The 27,592-nt window shown below is 58.8% G+C and overlaps 1 long non-coding RNA gene across 1 annotated transcript in view; it reads right to left on the reverse strand.

The window, feature by feature from the left end:
• LOC147582917 (uncharacterized) overlaps window positions 1-27,592 on the reverse strand; it is a 57,328-nt gene that overhangs the window by 19,953 nt on the left and 9,783 nt on the right. Inside the window, exon 2 of the long non-coding RNA XR_015243615.1 lies at window positions 7,656-7,772. This is a non-coding gene — a long non-coding RNA (uncharacterized LOC147582917). The remainder of the gene's footprint in view (window positions 1-7,655; window positions 7,773-27,592) is intronic.

The raw sequence follows: 27,592 nt of genomic DNA on the forward strand, positions 1-27,592 counted from the left end.
TTGAAAACAATGCAAACGAAAAACAAAGTTATTTTGACCAGCTCGGAGGCCCAACGGCCTTGGCTGCTTCGTGGCAGACAATAGAAGAAAGACTGCGCACAGATAGGAAAGAAAACATGATTAAATCACAGAGGTGACGTTAAATCAATAGAAGCAGAGGGAGATCGATGCGCCCTCGCTCTGGGTAACGGCGGTGGGCTCGTGCATACTTTCAGATTGCTCTAAGATTGCTTCCTATTTGAATTGTGCAAAGAAAGAGTTTGGGGGGCCGTGGGGGGACTGCCGTTTTCCTAAACGTCTGACTCGATTCTTCAAGTACGGTCCTACGCTTCTCCCGTGATCCCGCAGCACGGCCACTCAGTTCCAGCCCTGTGCACGGACGAGACGCCGAGACCAGTAATAATAGCACGGGCAGCTGGGCAATTACCAGATACAAGTTGCTCTGAGCTAGCCAAAAGGAAAATGAAGGAGCTGTCGTTCGCCACCGTAAAGGCCAGGCCGGTGGAAATTCAGGCCCTGCCAACAGCTCCCTCCCAGCACGCTGGCCCTGCACCACTGAACATCAACAGTGGACCGGGGCCCCCGGAACCGACTCGGAAGGTTGAGAGCGGCGAGCTCGATGAATCCCTGTGCTCACCGAGGAAGCATCTGCACAGAGCAGAGGGTGCCTGGCTTCCGGCTCCAACTCTGCTACCCAGCTGATGACCCTGAGCCTCCTAAGCTCTCTGGGCCTTAGTTCTTTGCGTCTGTACCACGAGGCAGCCGGAGCCGATGATCTTAACATCTTCTTTAACCTCCAAAATGCCCATTCTAGGACAACTGCGCTAAAATTCCCGTGAATCATCTTTGCTCGGTGGTAACCAAACTAGGGCCGCAAAAGCTGTTGGGAAAGTTTTCAAGCACTCTGGGCGAATCATACCTAAACAGTGTTAAACATGCCTAAATAGAATGTTCTATCAGTAAAGAAAATACACACACAGCATAAGCTGTATCCTGCCATCGATCTGAGCACAGGACAGTGGCAGGATATGGCCACGGGCTTGCATTTGTTATTAATAGGAAGGCTGAATTTTCAGGACAAAAATAACATTATCCTCTGAACTAAGGAAATGGGAAGCTGTAAATAAAACATATCCAATTGCCAGCTGAGAGGACAGCGTATCTGACTTGCTCTTCCGAAGATTTGACCCCTCAGGAATCGGCGACCGTGCTGGACAAAAGCACTCCCGACTCCAGTCTGGAGACCCGGAATCTGGCAACGTGAGGCCAGGAAACAGAAAAGAGATTGCCAGAGGTGCCCGGCTGGGAGGGGTGGGAAGAGACAACGCGGGGCAGCACCCGTGAGCCTCTCCCTGGTGGCAAAGGATGGGGGCCGGGCAAGGACATGGGGCGTCTCCCGCCCGGGCACCGTGAGATCTGCAGCCTTCGGCCCGAATCCTCCCAGGCACCTGATGTGCTCACCTGCTCCCCGGCTGCTGGAGCCCAGAGTCCCAGAAAGGGCGCCGGGAGGTCGACCGCCTCCACCCGGTCAGCTCAGATCACTCTTGTGCCCATCCTCGCCTGGTTTTAAACCTTTCTGGCGCTCTACGTGCTCTAGGCCAAGGTGTCCACGGGCACCACGTGGATCAGTTTTCCACTTGTAATAATTCTCAAAAATGCGGTATTTTGTGAATGACGAGCTAGCGTCCATCTGAGTGATTCTTTTACTTATTTGCTTTAAAGAGGTCTCTTCAAATAATAGTTCCAATTTCACATTTCTTTTTAGGGTCTGTTATGGGCTGAGCTGTGTCCTATCAAATCCATGTGCTGAAGTCTCAACCCCAGGACCTCAAGACGTGACTGTGTTTGCCAGGGGTCTTTACACAGGTAGTTAAGGTCAAACGGCGCCAGGGGGTGGCCCTGATCCACGGTGGCCGGTGTCCTTATAAGAAGAGGCGTCAGGATACAGACACACAGAGTGACGACCATGTGAGAATACGGGGAGAAGACAGGAGAGAGGTCTCAGGAGGAACCAGCTCTGTGAGACCGTGATCTTGGACTCACAGCCTCCAGGACTAGGACAATCACCTCCTGTTGTTTATGTGCCCCCCCCCCACTTTGTGGTGGCCCCAAGAAGCCAACACAGGGAAAGCAAATAAAACCGAAGCATTCAGGAAAGAGGAACAGGGCTAAGCGATGGACCGTCAGGTGCCTGGGCACAGGTAAGGCAGTTTATTCTCCCCGAGGGTGGGAGCCCGGAGCCCCACCGGCCAGGCAGCCTCCTGCCCGGGAAAGCAAGCCCCCAAAACGCTCTCTGTGCAGCTCGGCCGGGACATGCTTGGCATCCCACATGCTCCAAGGAGAGGATAGCGTGGCAGGCGGGGGACGGCGTCGTGAAGGAATTGGCCGTGTGCTGCGTCTGCAACCTGCGGGATGGGACAGAGACAGACACCCAGGGAACGGCACTCCAGGCCACAGACACAGGCTGCCATGTTGAGGCGCACAGGAGAGGCAGGTCTGGGGCACAGAGGGTGCCTGGGTCCACCGAGGGGCACAGGAGAAGGCCGCGCTGGGAAAGATGGCCAGAGACACCTCTGGAAACAGAGGCTATACATTCAGAAAGCACTTCGCTGGGCAGAAAGTGTTCTCAAAACTGTCCGTCTCTATCTGGAGACCAGATCTCTCTCCCCTTCGCTCCTGTCAAGAGAAGACACGGCCTGAATCAATACAGAGTTTTATTAAATTCAAAGATGTCTTGTAGGGTCCCTCAACGTACTTTCAAGGGAAAAGAGAGGTCTGGGGAGCCCCGAGCTCAGGAAGATGGACCCACTCCTGGACTGCCTCTGGCCGTGCGTGGAGGCAGGACCCCACGGGCAAGGTCGCCAGCCCCCTGGAGTGGCCCCGCTCCGGACCGGGGGACCCGGCCCACCCACTCTGTGACCTCACCGAACCCCGATAAGATCACAGCCCTCAGGCGCACCTTCTCGGAACTTTCCCTGCAAAACCAGAGTTAATGAATACAGCGCGGAGGGACAGAGGCCAACAATGGCGGTCTATTCTCCCCCAGCTGTGCATGAACAACTCTGTGGAACATCTAGAAAACAAGTCATGCCTGTGCAGCAAGGGGGGCTAAGGCCTGCGGGCTCTTTTGCTGGTTCTTTCCATGAGCTCAGGGGCCCTATAGTAGGTGTGAGACTGCCTGGGACCCACGAACCACCGCATCCAGCAAACTCTGGGCCTCTGAGACCCTCAGAGGAGACTTTGACCCACGACACCCCCAGGGGTGAGGCTCCTCTTGGAAATGGAGAAAGGTTTCACATCAAGCTAAACTCACTCTATAGTTCAAAACAGAGAGCCTGGGGGCCCCTCGCCCAGATAACGGTCCAGCCTTGAGTCAGAAGCGCCTGGAAGGCTTAGTTCACGCTCTCCCTGAGGGCAGGCAACACAACTTTCTCATCTTTGTGCGTATATTGTCTCACAAAGAAAATGTTAATGACACACCTGCTGGTTGAATGAGTGAATGAATGAATGAATGAACCTTGGTGTGAATGGGGAGGGCCAAACAGGTGCTCGCCCCCAAAGCGCATGGAGGGCAAGGACTGGAGAGCTTTTCCTGGGAAGGGCACATGGTGAGTATCTCAGGCTTTGGGGGCCACGAAGCGACTACTCACTAAGCCACTAAGTGACTCGGCCACAGTCACTATGGAAACACACGAGCATGGCTATGTTCCAATAAAACTTTATTTCTGAACACTGGCATTTGCACTTTGTATAATTTTCACACGTCGTGGAACAGCGTTCACCTTTTAATATTTTTTTTCAATCATTTAAAAGTGTAAAAACTGTTCTTAGCTCAACAGTCGCAAAAAGGCAAGGGTCTAGCCGGGTCTGCGAACCTCTGATCTAGGGTGTGCATGGAGGAGACATCACGAGATCCGAGGTGCCCCGCAGAAGAAGGGGTTCTGCGTCGCACTTTTTATTCCACAAATTCCTGTGAGCAACACAGAGCCTGGACCCAAGCTGCAGCCTGAGGCCACCTCTGGGGCCAAAGCCACTGCCGGGGGCCCAGGACCACCCCCCGTAGTGCACACGAGTGAGAGATAAGCTTCATTGTATCACATTACTGAGATGTTTGAGGTTGTTTGTTACGCAGAATAGCCTTGTCTATCCTAGCTGATACAAGCTCCGGTTTTCAAGTTTTCAGCTTCAGAAACGATTGCTGACGGACTGAACACCATGGAAAGGAGGCTGACCACACTCACACTGCTTCCCATCACTCCTGAGCGACATCCGACAAAGGTGTTGCTGTCTTCAGCTCTTCTTCCTCGCCTTTGTGAATTTGTTTTTCCACCAACTCTAGAAGCGTTTCTTGATTTTCCACCGTATGACCAGAGTAGCAGCCAATGCATCTATCCCTTCCCTCTCCTCTGCTCTCCCTATCACTTTTACCAATTACGATTTTATTTTTACACGGTGAGGAACACTGACATCGGCATTCCGTCTTGAAGCCATAATTAAGTCTTCTGGGCTTTATTCCTAGGTTGATTCTAGAAGATAAATAAAAGTTCTTAAAACATTAAGTGCATTTATGGGATTATGACTGTATGAAGATCGCTAACTCAGATAAGTGGTGTGGCTCCGTTTTATTCTCTGAGGGTCCTCTGCCGCCCGCGGGAGAATGTTCTAGCCTCGAGGCTGCAGGCCAGAATGGAAAGTCATTATTCTGAATTTCTGTGAGAAGTCCATCCAATTGTGAAGGCCCCCTCTCTTGTGAGCCTGCTGCCTGTGTTCCCCATATTCTCCCGCAGGGCTGGCACGGGGTAAGATGATGGGTTTTCCCAGGACAGACTGACGAATTAGCCCCGCTTCCCAGCTCTGCTCTCCCGCCGTCCGCATCTGGCCCACCCCGAGCTCTGCCAGACTTACTTTAGATCTTACAGAGATTTGTTGAAACATCTTATCTCCTGTCATTCCCCCTTCTGATCTCTTCATAAGGGCTGATTCCTTCTGTTTTTCTCCTTCTCCCCTCTTTCAGCAGCGTCTGATGCTGGCGGGGAGAAGCGAGCACCCAGCTGGCTAGTCTTAGACATCAGTTTCTCTCGCTAAAACAAGTTCCACTTAACTACTAAAACATAACTGTATACACGAACGCAGGGAAAATGAAACACAAAACGTGTCGGTGACATAACCCAGAGAGCAAACCCGACAGATCATCTCGGCTGGTGTGAATTTATACAGGAAGACTCCCCACCCGGGTGTGCAGGAAACACATTCGGGGCTGGGCATGTTCCTCTGGGCCACCGCCTCCCTCCCAGCCGTGCTGGACAGCTCCACGCCCCTGGCCGGCCTCCTCCAGCACCTTCCAGGCTTCCCCTCTTTTCCCTGAAAGCCAGGGGGTATCAGCTGCCCTGTACCCACAGGGGAAGCCAGCGGTAGACAAATGCCCACCTCCCTCCCTGCCAAGGGGCAGCTCTGGGGTCATTCCCACCCTTTTAGGGTGGAGCCCTTACTGACCACCAGTAATGCCCCACAGACTCTCCCGTCTCCCCTGTACACGGGGAGCACTCCTGGTTCCAGGGACCACTTTCCAAGTGAAAACTTTCTCCCAGATTCTCATCCCAGGCTCTGCTCTGATGACAGGCGCACCAGACAGGGTGAACCGTGCCCGCTGGGGGACGGAGCATCTGTTTATCCAGAGGTGCTGACACTGTCAGATGGCTGAGGTCAAGAGTGCAGACGGCCTTTGGAGCTGGGGGAATAGTCCTGGGGGGGCGGTCAGAACAACTGGTTGTGGGGACCCTCGGGAGAGGCCCCAGAGGGTGGGCAGTGAAGAGAGCAGTGAACATGAGGAGGGGGGGCCTGGCCCTTGCTGGGACCTAACACAGCCATCGATCTCCAAGCATCCAAAACATAGCCTGGGAGAGACATCGCCCTTTGAAACCATTGGTGAGTGCCTGAGGTCAAAGGCACAGTCAGAGCCCCTGTGCTGAGACCCCAGGAGGAGGGGGTGGGCAGCGAGGGTGGGGCTGAGAGGTGAGGGGTGGCTTTCCCCTGAATGTCTACAAATTCGTGGGGTCTCCTACGCGTGGACCTCCCAGGACGGCCGGGGGATGGGGCCAGACTGTGTCCTGAGGATCGTGCGACAGCCTGAGAGGTCCAACAGCAAGGAGGTGGAGAGAACTGGAGAAGGCCACCCACCAAAACGAGTGGGCGAGTGGAGAGGCCTTCTGATGGTCTGTGCAGCTCGCCGCTGGGACGGCAGCGTCGGCCTGGGTCTGTGCGGGTCGCGTCCCTCTGAGGAGCAGAGCCCAGAGCCGTGGCCGTTCCCGATAAGGATAAAAAGCTGAGGACTGACTTTGACATATCTGGGGTTGCTTGCTCAAAGCTTTTAAAAAGTGTTTTCTCTCCTGAAAAGGCCCCAAGGTACGGAAGGCAGCATTTTAAAGACAGGTGTATGCCGAACCCCCAAGGTCAGTGCGCCCCAGGAGCAGTGGGCCTGTGTGTCATCACACACGAGCATCCGGGGGTTCAGGCTCCCGTCACCGACGGGGAGGGGCCACCGGGCGAGCACTAGCCGGGTGCCAGGTGGCCCGTCTCATAAACGTCCAGCCGCCCTGCAGGGTTCGCGCCGATGGGCCCGCTTTTCAGAGGACGAAACCCACACTCGGGCAGCACAGATCCTAAGTGTTGGGCTGGAATTCAAGCATGTTGGCCCCGGGACACGGTCAGAATGGAGTCCCTGAAATCTGAATTTGAAAAAGCCACGTCCCTGCGGCTTGCCAGGATGACCCCCAGAGGGTGGAGAGTTGTGTGCACGGAGCCGTCCATGCAGGAAGGACCCCCGGGGGCTCTGGGGAGGGACACCATCGGACGATGGCTGAGGCAGAGCCGTCCGAACGCAGGGCCAGCCCCCCACACGGAGCTGGCAGAGACCCCGGCCGGGCCGCCATTGGGAAACCGCACGGGCCTCTGGCGGCCTTCCAGAAGGGCAGGGCCGCGCCCTTTGGGTATCATCATGGCGCTCAACCCAAGAGTCATTTTCAAGCTGAAGTTTGCCTTGTAGCCTTTTTTAATCTGCAAACAGAAGCTTACGGTGCAGCGGTACGTAGCCCCGTACATCGTCACGAGAAGGCCCCCAAAGCGGAACAATGACAAGGAGAGTGATCGACGGACACATACCGAGAACGAGAAGTTTACGCGGGGCTGAGACCGTGGCAACAGCAAAGCAAATGTCCGCGTTCTTGAGAATAGCATCCTCATTTATAAAGTATGAGTAATAAAATCAATACCGCGAGATTGCGCGAGAGCAGGGTGACAGCATGGCCTCCTGGCCCGGGGACAGGTGACCAGATAAGAATGTTCTGTATTCTTTCCACTAAGTAAATACATGCCCCCCGGGCTCCCACATCCCCCCAGCGATGGCCGTGGGGGATGTTTTCTCTAAGTGAAGGTGACGAGAACGATCGCAAAGAGGTGAGAATAATGCCTCCTCACTAATCACCCAGTGTCGTGGCTGCTCAACGTTCAGTGTTTGTGGCCTGGTTGATGATTGCCTTTCCTTTAAGGACACCTGAGCTCGAGTACGTGAGCAGGAAGCCCGTGACCCAGCGAAGTAATGAACGAGGCGGGAAGGGTTCTCTCCCCCCGGGATGGGACGCGGGGAGCCCCCCACGCACCTGAGGAACGTGGTGCTGATGATGCCATTGCCGTGCTGACGGTGGCCGCGTGAGCCGACGAGGGAGACCTGGACGTGTGCGGTGGCCCCCTGTTCACCGTGTGCGTTGGGGATACACCTGCGGGCGACAGAGACAGAGAAACGTGTTGAATAACTCATTCCCTGCAGGGAGGGCCAGCAGAGGGGCAGCTCTGGGTCCTGCAGGGGCGACGCACTTACAGAATCGGAACCATCACTCGGAGCACAGGCTGTACCGTAACCTCCCACTGGTGGCCGGGACGACACTGGGGCTCGGGTCCCTGCCTTGCCTCTCCCGGCCCGGAGACCCAGAGCCCCGCCATCCACACATCGGCGACCCCTGTGCCTCCCGCCCCCCCATCCCCGTCCGGCCTCCTCACTGCAACCTGTGCCAGGGCCTCTGTGCCCAGGGCACACGACCCCGATCCCAGCTTCTCTACCGGGCCTGTGTGGCGGGGAGCCCCCGAGGGCCCTGCTGATGATTGGAGAAGGCCCATCAGTCTGCTGCTTCTCCACAGCTTTGGGGGGTGGCACCAGCTGCCACTCTCAGGGCACCTTGAGGAACCCGGCGCCCATCGGAGCCACCCCGGGGGGGCCCTCGTCCAGGCCACTCCCCCGCCGCCCCTCGGTGGGCGCATAAGACATAGTCTCAGTGATGGAGCTGTGCCTTGGCAGGCCCGCGACGGGGCTGGCTGCCAAATGCTCTCCCAGCAGAAGGAGCCGTTTTGCAGGAAAGAGGAGAAAAGATTGCAAATATGAGCTGACGTCAGCTCTGTCTTTGGAGACTCAAAGTTGGGAGGAGGATGAGGTCATCCATCCTTCTGAATTCTTTCCCTTCCCTGGGACAGGAGGAGCCCTAACCCAGGGCCCGTGTCCCAGGTTTCCTGAGCCGGGAGTGCCGGCAGGCCCCGGGGTCTCGGGTGGGGAGGGGCTGCCCCTGGACGCGGAGCGGCCGCTCTGGACCTCCCGTGGCCGTGTGCCGCCTAAAAACAGAAGCCTTCGAAACAGGCTGCCTCCTGGCGGGGCTGAGCGGATGGACCGGCTCGGAGGGCCCGCGGAGACCCCCACAGCCCGGCCACCCAGCCGGGCTCCCTTGCCGCTGGTGTCCCATCCGCCACACCGGGGACACGGGGACAAGCCGCGCAATCTTCCCGGTTTCCCCGTGAGGAAGCTGAGCCCCTGAGAGAAGAAGGCTCCCACACTCAGAATCAGCAGCAAAGACATCAAACCACAGACGGGTCACCCCAGGGGAGAGCAAGGGGAGCCCACTGTCTGCACGGGGCGGGGGGGGGGGGGCACGGGGTCAGCGCTCCAGGCGCTCAGAGACAGAAGCAGGCAAGCCGGCGAGCCAGGGTCGGTGCAGCGGCATGGAGGGGGCCAGCGTGAGAGGCAGACCCGAGTGCCAATCCCCAGTCCTCCTCTTCCTCCGTGTGTGACCTCGGGGACAACACTACCCTCTCTGAGCCTGCTGGGCCTCACCCATGACATGGAGATAATGGTAACTCCTTCAGAGCCGCTTGAAGCCTCCAATGACCACGGCGACGCTAACACTCAGCTGAGAGGCTCTGGGGGCTCTTTACGCACCGCCCACAGGAGGCCTCCCATCCCGGCAGCGGGAAACCGAACAGAGAGGCCAACTGGCCCCAGACAGAGGCCGCCCCAGGGCCCGCACCCTTCCGCTGACCCAGTGACCAGTCTGACCCAAGCCCGGCCTCGGGGCCAAACCTCAACAGCAGAGGACGCTCGTGACTGATGGAAAATGTCCAGGGGACATTTGGTTTGTGATCCGCGCACACGCAGCACCTGGGGCATCGTCCCGACGCGGCAGGTTCAGGGCGATGAGTCCTCGGTGGGCACCGAGGAGGAGTTCGTAGAACATGCAGGTGAGCCCAGACCCACAGACTGTGCACTCGGGGAGCACAGAGCTTCAGTGTGGACACACTCTTGGGACCAAGCGTTTCCAGTGCTAACACGTGGGCTCGCTCACCAAAACCCCCACAAAGCCAGGCACAGGCACCGTAGCAAGAAGGGACTTGGCTGATCCGTGAGCGCCTTACCCTTACTGCCGGGATGGGGGGTGCGGCCCAGAGAGGCCGTGGGGTGGCCCAGGGTCACACAGCAATCAGCGGCCAAGCCCGTCCCTCAAGCTCCTTCCTCCATCCCACTGCCGTGGGGGTCAGGACCCCGCTGGATCTTCCCCCTTGGAACTGAAGGCTGGCGGGCAATCTCTTCCTTGCCCTGTCTCTCCAGGCTCTACGGGAATGAGAGTCCAACAGGCATGGCATGTTTCCAACCTGGGCATCGGATGCACCTGAGTGCAGTCCCGACCAAGCGGAGCCAGGTGGACGGGCCGAGAGGGGGCCTCGAGGGGCAGGTCGCCGCTGGGCCGCAGGTGTGCCCCCGCAGGTGTCTGTGCGGGTGCCCGACCCCTGCTCAGATAGACACTCAGGCGGCCAGAGGCTCAGGGGGGACCAGCCCCAGGCTGGAAGCCACACCCCCATTGCCTTCCGTCCCAGAAGTTTCAATGATGAGGTTTTCTACTTTATCAAAGGATGATCCACAGGACTGGCTTGGATCATAAGGGCCCTCAAATCTGTTAGGGCCGTCACTCGATTTATTTAAAACCGCCTCACAGGTGACTTTGCAGGAAGCTGAAAGTCGGCCAAGTGAGGCAGGTGATGAGAGCCGTGCATTCTGCCCTCCCGTGTCTGCTTCCAAAAACCATGCTCACGCTCTGCGTTGTCCCCCAGGCTCCGAAAGCCGGGGGGAGGGGTGCTGGGTGTCACTTGTTAATGCAGGGGCCACATCCGAGCGTCTGGTACGTCCTTAAGAAGTCGCCAGACATACAAATTCTGTGTCTGCTCCGCACAGAGCTGCAAAGCGGTAGGTGCCTTCATTGGAGGTCGTGAAGCCGGGTCTGCGGTCTCAGGGAGCGCACGGCCCAGCAGGAAGGACAAACACGCAGGGCCCCACCATGAGGAGGGTGTCGCGCTTCGCACGTGCGGCCCCTGGCCCTGGGTGACGCTCTTCAGGACGCCCTGAGTGGGGAGCAGACCTCCCAGGGCATCCGGTCCAGCGCCGATGTGGACGCGGATGGAGTGTCACGAAACGGCATGGGGACAGTGCCACGCGGCTGCAGCCGGGGAAAATAGCCAAGGCAGAAAGTGGCCAAGTCCGCGTCCTCAGTGGAGGGGACAGATGTTTCCTCCCAAAGTCCCGAGGCTCTGAGCCCAGCAAGGGCAGCAGGCAGAACCCCCGGCTGGAACGTCACAGAGTTTCTAGGCAAGTCTTCCTGGAACAGAGCTGACGGAAGCTCTGTGTGCCCAGGCTGAAGTCCATCCGTCCCCCTCCTAATCTGTCAGTCGGCTTGGGATGTCAACGGCTTTAAAGGCCCACCTCCTGCCAAGGACAGGCAGCGCCGGCCTCACATCCACACCCACCACTTCCCCAGACCTGCCGTGAGAGGAGGCTGGAGAAAGCACTGGGTCCTTCGGACGGGTCCCCAGGCCTGGCCGATGCCCCCGAACATGGGGCAGAACAGAGCGGGAAGGGAGGGCCCCAGGGGCACCCAGTCCGCCAGGCTGACACCCACTGGACAAGACCTGGGGCAGCTCTCGTGGGGACCCGGGGAGGGAGACAGAGGGAGAAGGGGGACGGTCGGGGAGAGGGCAAGGTGAGCCCCAGGCTTAGTGGCTGCTAGGGTCACGTAAGTGACAGAGCCGTCCTCTGAGAAGAGCCTGGGCTTCCTGCCCAGCTGGGCTGCGGTTTAAACCCTGGGCACCCCCCGCGGGAGGCCGGGCAGTTAGGGTTCCCCGGGCCCAGCATCATTAGTTATAAAGTGAACAGAGCAATAACGGCCAGCTAGGGTATGAAGATAATGCACACAGAAAGTCGTGACAACAGTCATTCCCTCAAAGGGGAGGCCGTTCGCTCGCAGGGGCAAGTATCTGTGTCCAAGGAGCCTTCAGAACAAACCAGAACAGACCGTCCCCCGAGACACCGTCCCCCACAGGTGCGTGCAGGGGGGGTGCTGGGGTCTCCAGCCACCCCGAGCCTTTGATGTAAGCGCTTTACAGGGTCGCGCATCGCGCGTCTACGAGAGCAGGCCTCGCCCGGCTTGTTGGGTCTCAGAAGTGGAGTCACGCTGGAGGACACGGTTAGGTGACTTCCTTCAGAGGTCCTCAGACTCACAGAAGGGAGAAAGCGGAGGCAGGCCCCGCGCTGTGTCCTTCCGGGCCGCGTGCGCCCCCAGCACGGAGGTGGGCCCACGGTGCGGGCGCGGGACGCCCGGGACCCTGCGGTTAATCATTGACAGGAGCATGCGGCCCGGGGACCGTGCCCGGGCCTGTCTCCGTGTGTTCAAGGAAGTGGCCAGGAGGAAGCTGTGGGCCCAGGGAGGGACAGTAGCGGGAACTCAAAAATAGTTTTCATTCCTCCGCACACACAACAGCCGCCGGGTGAGTGGCCTACAGCACATTCCTCGCGCTGGCCGGGCCGCCAGGGCCCAGGGGCGAGGGAGCCAAGGGAGGGGGCCGTGTGCCTCCCAGCGGCCCTCCCTCCGGCCCTGCCACTTCCGAGTCCCCCCCCCCCCGAAGCGTGGCCAGTGCCACTGGGGGGCGGCCGCGGCAGCCGGCTCCCCGGCCTTCCCGGCGGGCCAGGTGCAGGGAGCGGGCAGGTGACGGAGGGGCACCAGCACGGGGCAGGCCAGCGCACAGGCCCTCCCTCGCCCAGCCCCTCCGGGGCCTCGTCCTGGCTCTGGATCTTTCCTCTCACATTCCCCACGGCGCTGACCCCCAGCCGGGTTTCCTCTCCTGGGCAAATTAGAGGGGCTGAGTCACAGCCACTCAGCACTGCCCTACAGGTGCCACACGCCCTCAGCCTACGACCATGCCAGACGTACCGCGACAGCCCGTTTATGTCCCTCGAATCAAGGCCTTCATTCAACACCCGTGGACTGAGCACCAACCCAGGACGGGGCTCCAGACGAAGGCCTGACAGAGGAAGCAGGCCTGGGCCCCGCCCCGCCTTGGGGCACAAGGCTCGGCGTAGACGAACAGCCACCTGTGTGGGACACAGAGCCCCTCACGCGTGGTCCCTGCGCCCTGCGGACCCTGGGCTGCCGTTCACCCGCGGTCCCTGCAGCACGGAGGTGCGTGCCTGGGGAACAGGGGGGACCCGAACAAGCCCAGTGACTGTGCCCTCTGGACACGCGTCATTATTTCCCCTCCCAGGAAATCTCTCGTGTGCCACCACCGTCTCTCGAGTGGGATTCCAAACATCGGCTCCACGGACAGCAGACGTGTGGCCAACCCTCTGTCCCACTGCCAGCGAGCCTGGGCACCGCGTGACCCACCCACACGGGAGGGGCCGGTGCGGCCACCGCACCCGTGCTCTCGCTCCCTCTCTTCCAGCACCTTCTCCCTGCGGCCTCCACTCAGCTCGAGTTGGTCAACCTTCCTGCTGCTCTGACATCCGGCCCTCTGACATCCTGACTCCCCTCACGGCTGGCGCAGCTCCGGCCCTGTTCCCGAAGCAGAGGGAGAGCCCTGCGCCCCACACCCACCCCTGCATCTCCTGCGTCCTACACCGCGGCACAGACACGGAGCCGGTGCTCGGTAAACACTCGTGATGGGGGAGGAAAGGGCTGAGGTGTGACCGGTTTCCTGACACGCCACATCACCTGGGAGAGAAAGGACATTATTCGGAGAGGTTTGTAGACACAAAGATAAGGGAGAAGGGAAAGGCCCTGCATCCATATTTCCCCATCTTATTGCAGATGATTTCACATCAAAATGGTGGTAAGGAAGGGACAGAGCGTAACCTTGATGGGACCGGCTGGAATCCGAGCACATCGCCGAAACTCACCCCTTCGCTCTCAAGGTGGAGTTCTTCAGGGAACACAATTAAAGGGTTTTCTCAAGATTGAAGGGAAGGGTCAGTCCCCACCCGCGAGTGGCAGGTGCAGGGGAGCGTCTCTCCAGGGGCCGGGGGCTGCTAGTGAGCCAAGGGGTCGTGGACACACAGCGCTTGGCTCTAGAGACAGAAGCGAAAACCAGACCAGTCCAAGTCCCTATCACACCCCTTAGTGACACGGCCAGGGGGAGGGGGCCCATCACACACCTTGCGGTCCACCGCCCCAAATGGACCAAGCAGCAAAAATCCGAAGTAATTTCAGGCAGAAGCCAGCTTGCCAGACCTGACAGAAGAGAGTGCAAATGGGAGGCGATTCTGTGCCGGTACCTGGTCAAGAGGGCAGAACATTTCAGCATGAGAAGAGCCCAGAAGGAGGCCAAGAATGATCCTTGGCCGGCAGGTGGCCATGTGACGTACATCCCGTTCCGGAGGCCCCGGGCTCCTGCCACCGAAGAGGAACGGGCACCCACATGGGCGAAGATGGACGACAAAACGTGGGCCTTGCCTCTAGTGCCCGTGACCAGGGCCCGGACCTCCCAACGGGGTCTGCCCCTGCCCCGGGCTCCCCCTCCCACTGTGCATTAACATGGCTTTGCTCCGAACTTGAAACACAGTTTTCAGATGTCCTCACAAGTGACCTGTGTGTGTCCTTTAGGGGTGAATTTCATTTTTGGAAAAACCAGAAGCCAAGTGTGTGACGGGGGCCAGAAGGGCCGGGCTTCCCGGGACCGCAGCTTAGAAGGAGAGGCACCCGTCAGTACGTAAGCAGCCGAACGTGCCGAATGAAGAAAAATCTGTGTTCTTTCCCTGCTGAGGGTGTGTGTGGGCGTGTGCACGCGTGTGTCCGCGCACCTGTGCGTGTGTGTGCGTGTGCGTCGCACGTTGAGGCCTGGCCGGGTTAATCGACTCCCAAGCGAAGGCACTTGGGAATCTCACTGTTTCAACGTACCTCGTAGCCCATCACTTTGAGGAGCGAATACACTTCCAAATGAGTAAATCTCAGCTCTGCTTAAATTAGATCTTACCTGAGTCGGGCCGAAATGCACGTGCGTCTAAAACGCACTTGGAGAATCTGTGGCCTCTAAGTGGGACACTGGTCACAAGTTCCAGTAAGCATCCAGGTTCATAAGACCCAACGGGAAGCGGGCACAAGCCTCTGCGAGGTCAGAGGGTGGGTGGCAGTCGGGCTCCTGAAGACTTCGCGATTCCTTCCGACATCACACGGCCTGCCAGGGACGCCCCACGCGCCGAGGGCAGATTTACCCTGTGGGCCCCGCCATACTTGGGGGTTAGAAGCCAGTGCGTGTCTCCAGATGGACTTTATCTGAGTTCAGGGAGCAGCCCCCATGTGAACAGGCACGTTGGCCAAGTGGAAATCCCAGCCCTTTGTATATTTAGTCAATGAGTGCAGATACGATTTCCTCCTTAACAGCACAACGGATGCCATCATCAAAACAGTCCTGCTGCGGTGACAGCGGATGCCCGAAGGGCAGGCCAGACGCGGTGCTGGGCACCTGTCGGGCCGAAAGTCGGCCGGTGGGTCTGGCTCTGCCGAAGCCGACAGAGCAGCGGAGTTAATGACTCGGTTTCACGTATTTGCATAGCTTCGTCCAGATTACTGCCATTTAGATACACTCAGCACAGAAATGCTGACTCTGGAGAAGTCTGAGCCACACTTGGGGTTTCCCGTATCTTCACTGTAATTTTATAATAAACCATCCATACTGTGTCTTAGAGTTTGACTCCCAGAACGGCAGTGAGACGTAGCCCTGCGTCTGACCCGACATCCCGGACCTCAGAACATATAGGGGAGCCTCTCTGCCTCTCGGGGACATGGAGATTCAAGGCCAAGGCCCCCACCTCCCAGCCAGTTTCGCAGCCTCACGCCAAAGAGCTGGGGCCCAAGCCTTCTGGTGTTTTTTTTTTTTGTTTTTTTTTTAATTTTTTTTTTCAACGTTTATTTTTGGGACAGAGAGAGACAGAGCATGAACGGGGGAGGGGCAGAGAGAGAGGGAGACACAGAATCGGAAACAGGCTCCAGGCTCTGAGCCATCAGCCCAGAGCCCGACGCGGGGCTCGAACTCACAGACCGCGAGATCGTGACCTGGCTGAAGTCGGACGCTTAACCGACTGCGCCACCCAGGCGCCCCAAGCCTTCTGGTTTTTAAGACTATGTCGAAGTGTTATGTACGTGGCACAATCACAAGAATGAAAATGGTTTACTCGTTGAAACGCGACTTTGTAAATTCACAGATCTATAACGGTTTCCACACGCACCCATGGCCACAAAACCCAAATCACTGAACCAAACAATTATCCCCAAAAACGTTCTCACTCGATACCAAATCATCGCTATCGTATGCGCTCACTTACTTTCGCCATCTGACCTCACTCGGCAGGGGTGCTAGAGGCTTAAGAGACTTTCACGGGACGTAAGTTTAACATCCAGGGATAGATCCATATTATGTTATATGTAATATATATTACGTCCATTAAGCAATGGTTTTCTCATTCAGGTCATTGAACTTCAAACCTTTATTACAGCTAACAGTTCAGAAAACAGCCAGAGTCAGTCTAGTTCCAGCCCCAGCATCTGCCAGCTCGGTTCCTAGAACAGCCGTTTGTGCAGAAGCATGGCTGTGAGATGAACCCCAGTCTCCCCTCTCAGCCTCCAACTCCCGGACGCCCTGATGCCTTCCTTGTAACCGAGTTCACCCCACTGTGGACGACAAAGGACAGGCGGGAGTTCAGGGAGGTCTTGTGTGAGAACGTCCGTCAGAAACAGGCCAGTGGTCACCGTATCACCAGAACGGGCACCGAGCGGCCTCGGTTTTCCGACCAAGTCTCCTATATGATGACTGTCTCACTGACACCCGTCCCCACACACGATCGATGCGCGTACGGCCCCGGGGGTAGTGAAAATACATCCGTCTCACCCCAGCGGCAACCTATCATGACTCCATGGGGCCCCCCACGCTGCTTGCCGGCCCCCGTCCCTGTCTCAGGCACGACTAACCTAACGCACGGCCCCTTTAAACACCGCCTGTGTTTTCTGCAGCCGGGGCCTAGGGGTACCTGCCTCTGAATCAGTGCCCCGAGCCACCTGCCGACGTCTGTCTCCAGCTCGTCCCCGCCCAGCTCTGGCTAAGAAGCCTGGTCACCATGCGGTGTCCCCGAGAGCCCTGGAAGGGGCTGGGACGTCAGTGCCCACACGCCGGGGTGGGGGGGTACACCGCCTTGCAGGGAACTCAGGACTGATCTTCACCTCCGTGTCAAACCGCTTCTCAATTCACCGCGTTGGATGGAAATGTTTCTTAAAAGCATCACGTTTCCCTGCTCTCTTGAAGGCAGCCTGGAACAAAATGCACCTTCTCCGGGAGGCCGAATCCCACTTTGCTGAGCTAACGGCACGGCTGGAGCGCTTCCGGCTGCGGGCTCCCCTCAGGGGTCCCCCGAGCCGTGCACCCCCAGCCCTGCGCCTGGCCCAAGCACCTCGCTTCTCCACGTCCTCCTGTGCCGCCCTGGCGTCTGGCCCCTCGGGACGCCAGCCCTCAGGAATTGCTCCCCTGCCTTTCGATGTCTTATTTCTAAACGTGCTGCATGCTTCCAGCCGGAGAGCCAAGCGAGCGGGACATTCGAGAGCGAGCAGGCTGCAGACTCGGAGCCCGTGTCCCTGTAGCGTTGAGCACGGACCGATGGCTTCTGTGTTGGGGGGCGGAGTCCTTTTTCCCTCCTCTCGCGGTTGCCGGATGTGCTGTGAATGAACGGAGCTGCCATGTCGGCTGGTTCTGCACAGGCAAACACTTGATGTGTTTGGGAAAGGCCGAAACTGTGAGAAATTGCATCCGATTATTTTAATCTCCATGGGTGGAGAGGAGCTGCGGACCAGGGAGTAGAAATCCCTGCTCAGCCAAAATAAAAAGCAAACCGCGACACTCCTGTCCCGACAGACTCGCCTCCCCGAGTCTCCGGTCGTGGGTTACCAGGGCTCCGGGCAGGGATCTGGAACCTTCTAACTCACAGGGGGAGGGTGACCAGCGTCGCACAGCCGGCCCCGTCTCCCCGCCCGTGTGTCCGCGAGGTTCCAGGCTGAGTGCGGGGGCCCATGGCGTCTGGGGAGGCTCAGGGGTTACGAAGCCAGCGGGCCCCGCCAGCACCTCAGAAGAGCCCCTCCGAACCAGCCGTGCGTGCGGACTCCAAGGGCCCGACGGCTCGCTCCTGCCGGCCGAGGCAGCGGCCTGGGCGGCAGAAGGAAGGTGCCAGCGCACGCCAGACAGCGAGCGGCCAGCAGCCTCTGCTCTGTCGCAGCCGGCTTCCTCCTGACCGCCCCCAGGCTCGGTTTGCTGCTCTGGGAAATGGGACTGCCAGTGGCCTCCCTCACTCCGTTCGCAGGAAGCCCCACCTGGGCGAAGGAGGTGCCCCGAGAAGCCACAGGCCCCCACACGAGCCGGTGGGGGGCACCTCCCTTCTCAAGCAGGGGGAGCCCTCACGTTGGGCCAGCATGGCACTTGGCACCTGGGCCGTCCCTCTGGCGGTGACTCAGGGCGGAGCGAGCGGCCAAACTGGCTCAGCGCAGAGCCTCCGAGGCCCTGACATCCTGGCCAGGCCGGGTCTCCTTTCCTCCCTCCCCGCCCAGCGCCTGGATCCCCAGAGGCACTTAAGAGACGACACTCTCGGGCCAGCACACTTCAGACCGCTTCCTCGCCTCGGCTCCGGCTCCGCCTCACACCCAGTTCCCCGTGCCACCTGCGTGCTCGGCCGGCACACCCAAGATCTGGGATTGGTGGAGCCCCAGGCGTGCCACTCAGCAGCCCCGGGTCACCCTGTCCCTCGCGCGCCAGCTGTCTCAGCCCCTCCGCGGGGACTCGATTCCAGATTTACATCCACTGACCTTTTTCCTGACTGTATCCGGTGCACACACGGTCTCACCCTGAGGACCCTCCCGGCTTCCCCTCGATAGACACCCGTTCATAGCAGCACGTGGGGGGTGGAGCGAGACCCGGGTGACAGAACCATGGACAGCTACGACGGGAGCGTGATGTCATTGGACAAGGCAAACTCTGGGCTCCCACCCCCAGACACAGCCGCCCTGGCTCACCGCTGGCCATCGCCACCCGTCCCAGGGGAACGAGAGGCCAGAGGCCAGCGGGAAGGTGAAAGCCAGGCGGGGGCAGGGCTAGACTAAGACGGTAACTTGGACCCCATCCCATGGCACCTCTCCATCGATGGCATTTCTATCTGTCATGCTGTGAGTCAGGCCTTCCAAGTGATGAACATCCCAGGAGAGAGTGCCAGGTGCTGCTGCTGACCACGCTGAAAGCTCCATGACAGCATCCACCTGCTTGGTGCCCCACCCGGGTCACTGCCGGGGGCGGTGGTGGGGAGGTGCATGGCCCGGCTTGCTCTCCCATCTCTCCGGGGGGCTGGAAAGAAGCCGCCTCCAGCCCCGCCGAGGGTGACCGAACCAGGTGGCGGCATCGGAAGATGAGGCAGGCTGGGAAGAGATCCAGCGTGGGTCCCTTCTCACCTGGAGGCAGGATGGCACCTGGCAGCCGGAGGTGAGCGTTTGCAGTGCGTGCTCGACGTCCTTAGGAGATTCTGGAGTGCGAGACGAGGCCCCACGCTCAAGGCCTCCAGAAGACACCATTCCCGGTGAGTCGAGATTACTGCAGTATTGAACAGACGAGGCACAGTGCTGTCTCCTGTCCAAATGGCCGTCCCCGTCCAGCAGCTGTAAGGCCCCTCTCTGCCTCACACTCTCTGGTAGGACTATCGACCAAAGGGGTCCTCCCGGATAGGCATCCTAGGCAGGCTGGCAATCCGAACAGCCTTCCCCCTGCATACAGTCGTTGGCCCGGGGGTGGGTGGGGGGCCAGGAAAGCCAGCCCTTCAGGGAGATCGCTGGGAATGCGGGGGACCCTCCAGGCCAGCTCTGCCTGGCACCCTCCCTGCCACCAAATGGAGAGCCACCTGGCAAGGAAGTCAACCAAGTTCCAACTGCAACAACACGGTGGATGGAGCTGGGCTGGGCCCACACACACCTGCCACAAACATTCCAGACCCTGAGTAATTGTTTAAAGGTCCAAAACATATCTGGAAAGGAAATAAAAATAAATCCTCAGGTCACTAGAAAGAAGAAACTTCAAGCCAGAGCCTTACTCTTGTAAAGTGATGTTGCAAGAGCCCCAGGGGCCACCGGGCCGGTCGTGGGCCCTCGGTTGCTGGGTTCTAACGATGGCTGGGAGGGACTGGAGGGCTGGCCAACGCCGGGATGGAGAGGCAGCCTTGACCCTGACCTGTGGAGGGGCTTCTCTCGTAGTGGAGAAGCTGGAAGGAGATGAGAAACTGATCCACTGACTCAGAGGCGAGAGGGGAATTTGGCTCAGCCCAGTACTCTGGGTCAGGAAACACCCACCGCCCCCAGGAGAAACTGGGGGCACAGGCCTACCACACAGGCATGCGGTCCCCCGGCTGAGAAATTCACACCAACCCCCAGGGTGCAGAAGCTTTCCTCTCCTGGGGTCTCCGCCCTTGTTTTTGGTTCTAAGATGGGACTCACTGCCTTTCATTATTTCTTGGACCACATCTCTTCCCCAGACCAAGCCTTCTGAGGCCAGAGGCTGGGTCTTCTGTTTGCACCAAAAGGCATACCTAGCATGGTCTTAGCACACTGTTGAAGCCAACCACACCCGTACAGAATGAGTGGCCATAAGCAAACCAGTGACCAAGCTTTTCCTGATGTGTTCGGCATCCAGAAACCCCCGGGACATGAGGTCCTGAATTCCAGGGCTGGCTCACAGAGTCCGTAACAGACCGACATGAAGAGAGAGCTGGGCGTGTCCTAGTTCCGGCTTGGCCGCCTCTCCAGCCGTCGGACAAGAGCAGGGCACTGGAATTACATCAGCCTCAGTTTCCTCATCTATACCATCAGGGACTGGATTGATTTCTCACCTTCCTTCTAAAGTTCCAAACTTCGATGATGCTCTCCAGAGATGACATCACACGAGACTTTTTTTTTTGATGAGTCAGAAACTCAGAGGTTTCCCGGGATGCCTGTGGACCATGCACGGCTCAGAGATGGGGATAATTTTCTAGACCACATTCTGTGCCTTCTTTTAAGGCAGCTCTCTGAACACTCTGTGTTTGTTTTGATTTTTCATCTTTGCTCTCTGAATGATGATTTATCTGCCTTTCAGAATAGAAGTCTAAAAGGCCTAATTGTGTGTGTGGCTTCTGGGGTTGTTTCGATTTATAAATATTTTAATAGGATTTTTATTCCTTCACAATAAATATCTTAGAAACCTTTGTACCAGGAGCAAACTCTGTGTGTGTGTGGTTTTTTTTTTTTTTTCCTTACAAAGCCTGACTTAAGGGAGAGAGGAGAAAAGACTCAAGAACACTGAGTCACAAGAGTCCCCCAAGAGATCGTGGCCGTCACATCTGCCCTCAACCTGCATTCTAACACTCCGATGGCATCACGTGTCCACGGTTCCTGCAGAGCTCTGCCCCTGCCCAAAACCTAAGGGGACGGCAAGGAACAGATATGCCTCCTATTAACTGGACTTCTTAAGGGACGTGTTATTGAATAAATAAGATACACCAGATACATAAGCCTCCAACTGGAGAGATGATGAGGCCAAGGTAGACAACAGAAAATCCCATAGTTGATGACCTAACAGCCCAAACCTTCCAGGAGGATATGCCAAGACCGGGGAAGGGAGAGGAGTCCAGTTCTAGTGGGACGAGGGGGCCAAAGGTGAAAGTGGTTAGCACAGAGGGACAGCGGTCCTTGACTTGCCCTTGACCCCACACCCGTTTGCACTAGTTTTCCTCCGTCCTGCACAACTTGGCCACACGGATGTGGGCGCAGGTTGGAAAGTGCTTTGCGTAGGATTCTGGGTTTACCTCTGACCTCACCTCCAACCAGCCTCTGTCACTCCATCCTTCTTCTTGGGCTCAGCGTAAGGCCTTCTAAGACCTTCCCCAGAGAAACCGCGTCGACAATCCCAGGGGTGTCTACACGGCACCCAACAGCTCTCTGAAAACTAGGAAAGACGATCCACTCCACCGACTCAGACGTTCGACGTGCTGGGGACCGGACCCAGGTGCCAACGCGCATCTGTCTTCCGTGTGGTGGGGACGGGGGTGGGGAATGAAATGTGGAGGCGCACGCTGCACATTAACCTAATGGGTATGCACAAGAATAAATACTGTCTGGCCTTGAACACCATGATAGTAAAATGCATTATTGCTGTTCAGATGATGTTATGATGCTAGAAGCCAGAAGATGACAGCAGAATTGAACTATTGCCCAAAAGCAATTACTGATGAGAATTGATTATTTCTGCAAAGGAAGGTGACCGATGGATTCGTTGTCACATCGCAGCAGATTTGGGCAAAACCTGCTGTGCTTGTGAAAGGGGCAGAGCTACCCACAGAGACCGTTAAGATCCGAGGGTGTCTCCGGATGCTGGTCCATCAGCTCGACCAGGATGCCAGGGCAGCCGCCGGGGCTCCAGGCTCGTCCCTGAAAGACGCCACACCAGTCCTCTCCCTCCGTCAGGCGACGTTACGCTGTCATCACGCTCCGAGGTGGGGATCGGTGATGCTTCGTTCTAACGGGATCATAAGCCTACAGTCCTCGTTCGAACGCACAGTACGCACCTACGTGGTTGCAAGTTGTTACCCGGGCCTTATTTGATTCGCCCAAGGGCAGGTTCCGCTGCCTCCTCTCCCCCACGCTTGCCTGCAGTATCCGTAGGCTTTATACCCGCTTCTTCGCTAACGGCTGAGTCAGAATGCCACGTGATCGCACGGGCGTGCCATTTTCAGATTGCTTCCGAGTCCATCGACGGGCGCGTCTCGGAGAGGGACGGCCCTACCAGCCTTTCTGTGGTGGCATTTTGAGAACTGGAGGTGAGCATCTGAAACAAAAGGCTCCCCCCACCACTCCACCCCCCCCACCCCATCCCTCCTCCACCCAAACAAAGCCCAACAAAACTGGGGCATAAATACATCAGGCTAAGAAAGAACACACGTACACAGCATCCAATACCCTCAGAGAGGCTGAGACAATCAAGCACATACTTGGCCTGCTCCCATGGCCCAGTGAATTCAGCGGTTACCATGGCGGGATGGGGCCGGAGGGAGGACTCCAGAGGGCAGGCTTTGTCTGGGCGCTGCTGAAACAGAGAGCCGGGATTCAGTCTGTTGGTTTGTGTACTTTGGGGCAAGCCGTCCTCGCACTGAAAAGGCCTGGATGAGAGGTGTTGAGTTTGACTTGGTCTCATACCTTTGGGTTTCTCTTGGCATCCTGCCCCCCCACCCCCAGGCCGCCCAACCCCCTCCAGGCCTCCTCGGCACCCCCACCCCCGGGGCCGTGGAAACGCACGGCACGGAGCACTCTCAGGGGGAGACGCCAGTTGGGGGTCTTCCTTCTCCGTGGATAAACTGCCGGTAGGAACATCCCAGATCCCACGGGGATGAGTCAGAGCAGAGACCGAAGGAATGCCCTTCACACGGAAAAGGAAACTAGTTCTAGTGCAGTACAAGACCCGGCCCCCGAGACACTCTGGCAGCTGAAGCTTTAAGGTTAAGAGAGTTCGGTCCACGGCGATCGGGCGCAAACACACGCAAGTCCTCAGCCACAAGGGGAGAGAGGGCGAGAACAATGGACTGAGTGTCAGAGACTTACCCCCGTAATTCTGAGCACAGTCATCTAATCTCTCTTTAGACCTCAATTTCCTCATCTGTCAAATGGAGATAATAATATGCGGCCTGCCCGCACCTCAAAGTATGACTGCACGGATTAGACACCCTTTGAACACACATCATTATTAGTGACGCATCTCTCTGGAGCCACTGCGGATTGCTGCACAAATCCGTCCGCGTTTGGAGCCGGAGTGCAGCTACGGGGAGTTTCCACGCGAAAGAGAACAACGCAGGAAGCTGTCTCTGAGAGCCAGGCACTCGCGTGCACTGGGGGATCCGACCCGAGCGGATCCCATCAGGGTCCCCGCGTGATGGGGTTCACTTTGCTTCTCCCCCGCTTGCCATTTGGAAGAGGCCGGGGGGAATTATTATTTAAAGCCACTCAGTTGGATTGAATGTCCTTCTCGTCAGATGAAAGAAGTGGCCCGCTTCAGCCCCCCTCTGCTTAAAAACAGTTGAATTCTTTTACACCCAACTGCCTTTGGCCTCTCTAGGCGTAATCGTACCAGCACAAGCGCAAAGTCCCAAAGAAAAGGGTGTAGCGGCACCGTCGGTGGCTCGAAACACAAAACCGCTTTCGTCCAGACATGAGCACCTCGTCACCCCGTCCCTACGACACCACGACCTAAGCATCTGCCCATTTTACAGACGTGGAAATGCGTTCGGGGGCGTTTAGAGGTTTTCCCAAGCTCACACAAGTGGGCGTCGAGGAGGGACGCGCAGCCCTGCCCACCTTGGTATCACGCTCGGGCCCCAGACTGCGAGAGCACATCCCGTGTTTGAAGGACAGAGAGGCGCTTTGTCACACGGGCCCCCCCGGGAAATCAGTCCGCAGCTGAGCGGTGACCCGACCCAGGACAGAAGCACACGCACATTCGACCGCCCAAGGGCAGAGAGCCCTCAGAGACTCACAGACGAGCCGTCCCGTCTGACATGACGGGCGCTGCCCGCCCCCAAGGGGACAAAGCCACCCGAAGACCCCGGGCTGGACTTGACTTTGGGGAAACCGGGTTGTGTCCCTGGATGTGCATGTCACAAAGGCTGTTGGAGCCAACAGCCTGTCTGAAACATAAAACTGACATCAGCCAGAGCCGCGATCTAGCAACGAGAAAATAAACGAGAGGCAGGTCACCCCAGGCGATGGTCAGCGCACCTGCCCACCTGTGTTCTTCATGTGGAGACAGGCACATGTGAGAAGCTGGGGATGCTCGCTCCCATGGGGGCTGGTCGATGTCCCTGGAGACTCCGCACCGTCACGTGATGCAAAGAGCCCTGAGTCGCCACAAAGGGGACCTGTACACGCGGCAGTTTGGGAAGCCCTGTGCCTGAGAGCCTCTGTCACTCCTGAGGCAGCGGTGGCCCCTCCAGGCTCCTGCCACGAACGTCCCCCGCGTCCTAAAAGACGCACATCTCACTCAAAGACCAGCCAAAGACTGTCGTGCTAAAAGGTTTCTTTCAAGGTACACCGTGCTTCTTTCCACGGTAAACAGAAATCGGTGCTTCGAGGGTTCATAGAAGCTATATCCTTGAGCACACCTGGCCTGAAACCCACGTCAGTGGCTGATACCACTTAGCTTAGAAACACAGCCTTGCTGACTGTCTCTCCCAGAACTCAGGAGTGCAGAACGCATCCATGCTGAGCACTCACCGCTAAGCGGCCTGGGGTGTCGTCATGTCGTCACCCGCTTGCCCCCGTGTGCCAGACATTATGCAGGCCTCCCGCTGGTGCTTTTCTGCCACCCGTGCTGCAAGTGCCTCGCAGAGGAAAGGACTCACGGGAGGCCCGTAGCAAAGCAGCACCTCCCAGGGCTGGGCGCCGCTTTCCCAAGCCCAAGAACTTGATATCCGTTACCCGCCGTGGCCCTGCGAGGGGGTGACGCGGCCTCAGGTTTGAGCCTCAGCTCTCTGCATAAAGCAGGACACACGCCTGCCTCCCCCAGAGTGGGGGTCGGTCCTGCCATCCGGGGGGGCCAATGCGGGAGCTGTCCCCGGAGCCGCGGTTCAGAGCAGGACGAGGGAGGCCGCCCCGGCCCCCGCACCCATCTGCCCCGCGTGGGGACACCGTCTTCCCGCCCCTCCCAGAGGTCCCGCCCTGAGCGGTGCTTCCTGCTTCACGCCGAGCACAACAGAGAAACTTCAGGAACGCGACCACCAGTGAAGATGTTCCGAGGGCAAGCTCTCGGGCCGGATCATCCCGGCCGGACTCCGGGCTGCGCTGCGGGTCAGACGCGTGACCTCGAACGGGAGCCTTCGCCTCTCTGTGCCTCTGCGTCCCCACCTGCACAAAGGCCGGGGTGTCTGCGCTGACGGGTTGGACTTCGTGCAATCGCACTGCAAGGCTGGACTCCTCACCAAACGCAACTCTTGGGGGAGGTGCTCAGCAAACACACAGGGGACCCCGGGAAGCAAGGCTCCTGCGCCACATGCTCCCCCTGGCCGTGAACGCTGGCTGTGAGAAGAGCTTCTCTGGAGGGAGTCCTGCTCCTCTGTCCGAGCCGGCATTCCAGTCTCCCCGCCTGGCTGGAGCCATCCTGCCCCGGGGTTCGCGCTCTGCAGGGACACGGCACCCCCACCCCCCGCGGTGAGGCTTCTGTCTCCCTCCAGAAACTCCTGCCCCGGCCCCAGAGCAGGAAGTGAGGACAGGCGACCAGCAGCCCACTCAGCTTTTCCTAGTAAACATCCCCCAAATATTAAGGCCATGTGAAAAACACGAGAGAGACGCCGTTGACCTACTCAAGCCCGAGCGGCTTTTGCCAAGGCCGCCAAGTCCAAAAGTGAGCCCACATCCTCAGTCCCCTCAGCGCAGCCCCCGCCAGCTCCTGAAACCAGCCCCCGCCTCCTCGCCCCTTTGCCGCCCAGTGTTTTGTGCACATGGGGGGAGGTGTCACTGTCCCCTCCCCAAGAAGGGTCGGGCTGGGGGGCAGGCCACTGGCTGAGGCTGCCCAGCCTGTCTCGGGGGCTGGCTGAACGGGCCCCGGGGGGCAGCAAGTGCCCGACGGAGCCCAAAGTCCCCGGGGAAGCCCAGTGCCTCCGAAGCGGGGGCCCGTCACCACGGTGGGGCGGGGACCCCGATGGACACGCCCAGGGGGCAAGGAACACACGGGGCAGGAGTAGCGAATTCGGTTCTCCGTCCCCTCACTGTAGACAGACCGTTGGGTCAGCTCCCCTGACCCTTCCGAGGCTACGACCGAGGAGTCAGGGGGTCGAGGGCTGCGGGACTGGAGGCACCTTCGCTTCAGCCCCCTCAGCAGACGGGAGACGGAGGGCAGGAGCACGCAAGTGACCGGCTCGGCGGGACAGCACGGAGATGGCCTGCTGGGGACACGGGAGGAGCCTTCGGGACTGACATTCAGTGGAGCTGGAGAGAGACGGCCTGTGTTCACGTGCTCCTTCCCTCCCTCCTTCCTTCCTTTCTTTCCTTCCTTCCTTCCTTCCTTCTTTCTTTTTTCTAGAAGGAGAAGGTGCGGGGACAGGAGTTGCCCCGAGGATGTAAGCAGCGAGCTGGCTGCCGGGAAGGCCCGGGCCCCCTCAGAGCGCAGGGGGGCCAGACACGGGGCTCTGCCAGCAGCTCGTGGAAGCAGGAAGAAACGGCCTCCGGCCTCCCTGGACAGGGGCCACGAGGGGACGTGGACACCACAGAGCCCTCTCTTCCAGGGTCCCCACACCGAGGCAGGGCCAGGCCGGGTCCGCCTCCAAACCCACCTCCGGGCTCTCTGCTGAGAGGCCAGCCAGCGCCGATTCCCGCCTCCCGGGTCTGTGCCCTCACTGCTCTGAGGACCCGCCGTCCCGGCCTCACACGTGCACCCTCCCGTGGTCTCTCACACGTGCACACGCACACATGCACGCTCGTGTAGTCTCACGCGTGTGCACACTCACATGTGCATGCTCACACACAATCACACCCCCCCCTCGCTTCCCCCCCCACATCCGCTCTCCAGAAAGGGTCAGAGACTCATACACCCTCCGGCCCCCGGCCTACGAGGCTCTGTGGCCGCTCACCAGGTCCCGCCGGGGCAGACGGGGTGCGGACATGGAAGGTCCCGAGGACAGGGCCCGCGCCCGCGCCCCCACCCCACCCCCCCAGGAGCTTCCAGGATCCCCATCGGGGAAGTCGGCAGAGCAGAGACTCTGAGAGGACTGCCCGGGGGTGCAGCCAGCCACCGCTGGTCGGCCCTGCCTTTTCCTGCTCGCGTTCCCAGGTGACCCTGACGTGCAGCGAGGGCCTCCTGTCCTAACTTCTCCAGGCGCACTTGTGTCTTCGCTAGGTCCGGAGGTCCGAGGAACGCCCCTCTCGTG

Source organism: Puma concolor, chromosome A2 (assembly GCF_028749965.1).
Source record: "Puma concolor isolate L17-30 chromosome A2, mPumCon1.1.hap2, whole genome shotgun sequence".
Taxonomy (NCBI): domain Eukaryota; kingdom Metazoa; phylum Chordata; class Mammalia; order Carnivora; family Felidae; genus Puma; species Puma concolor.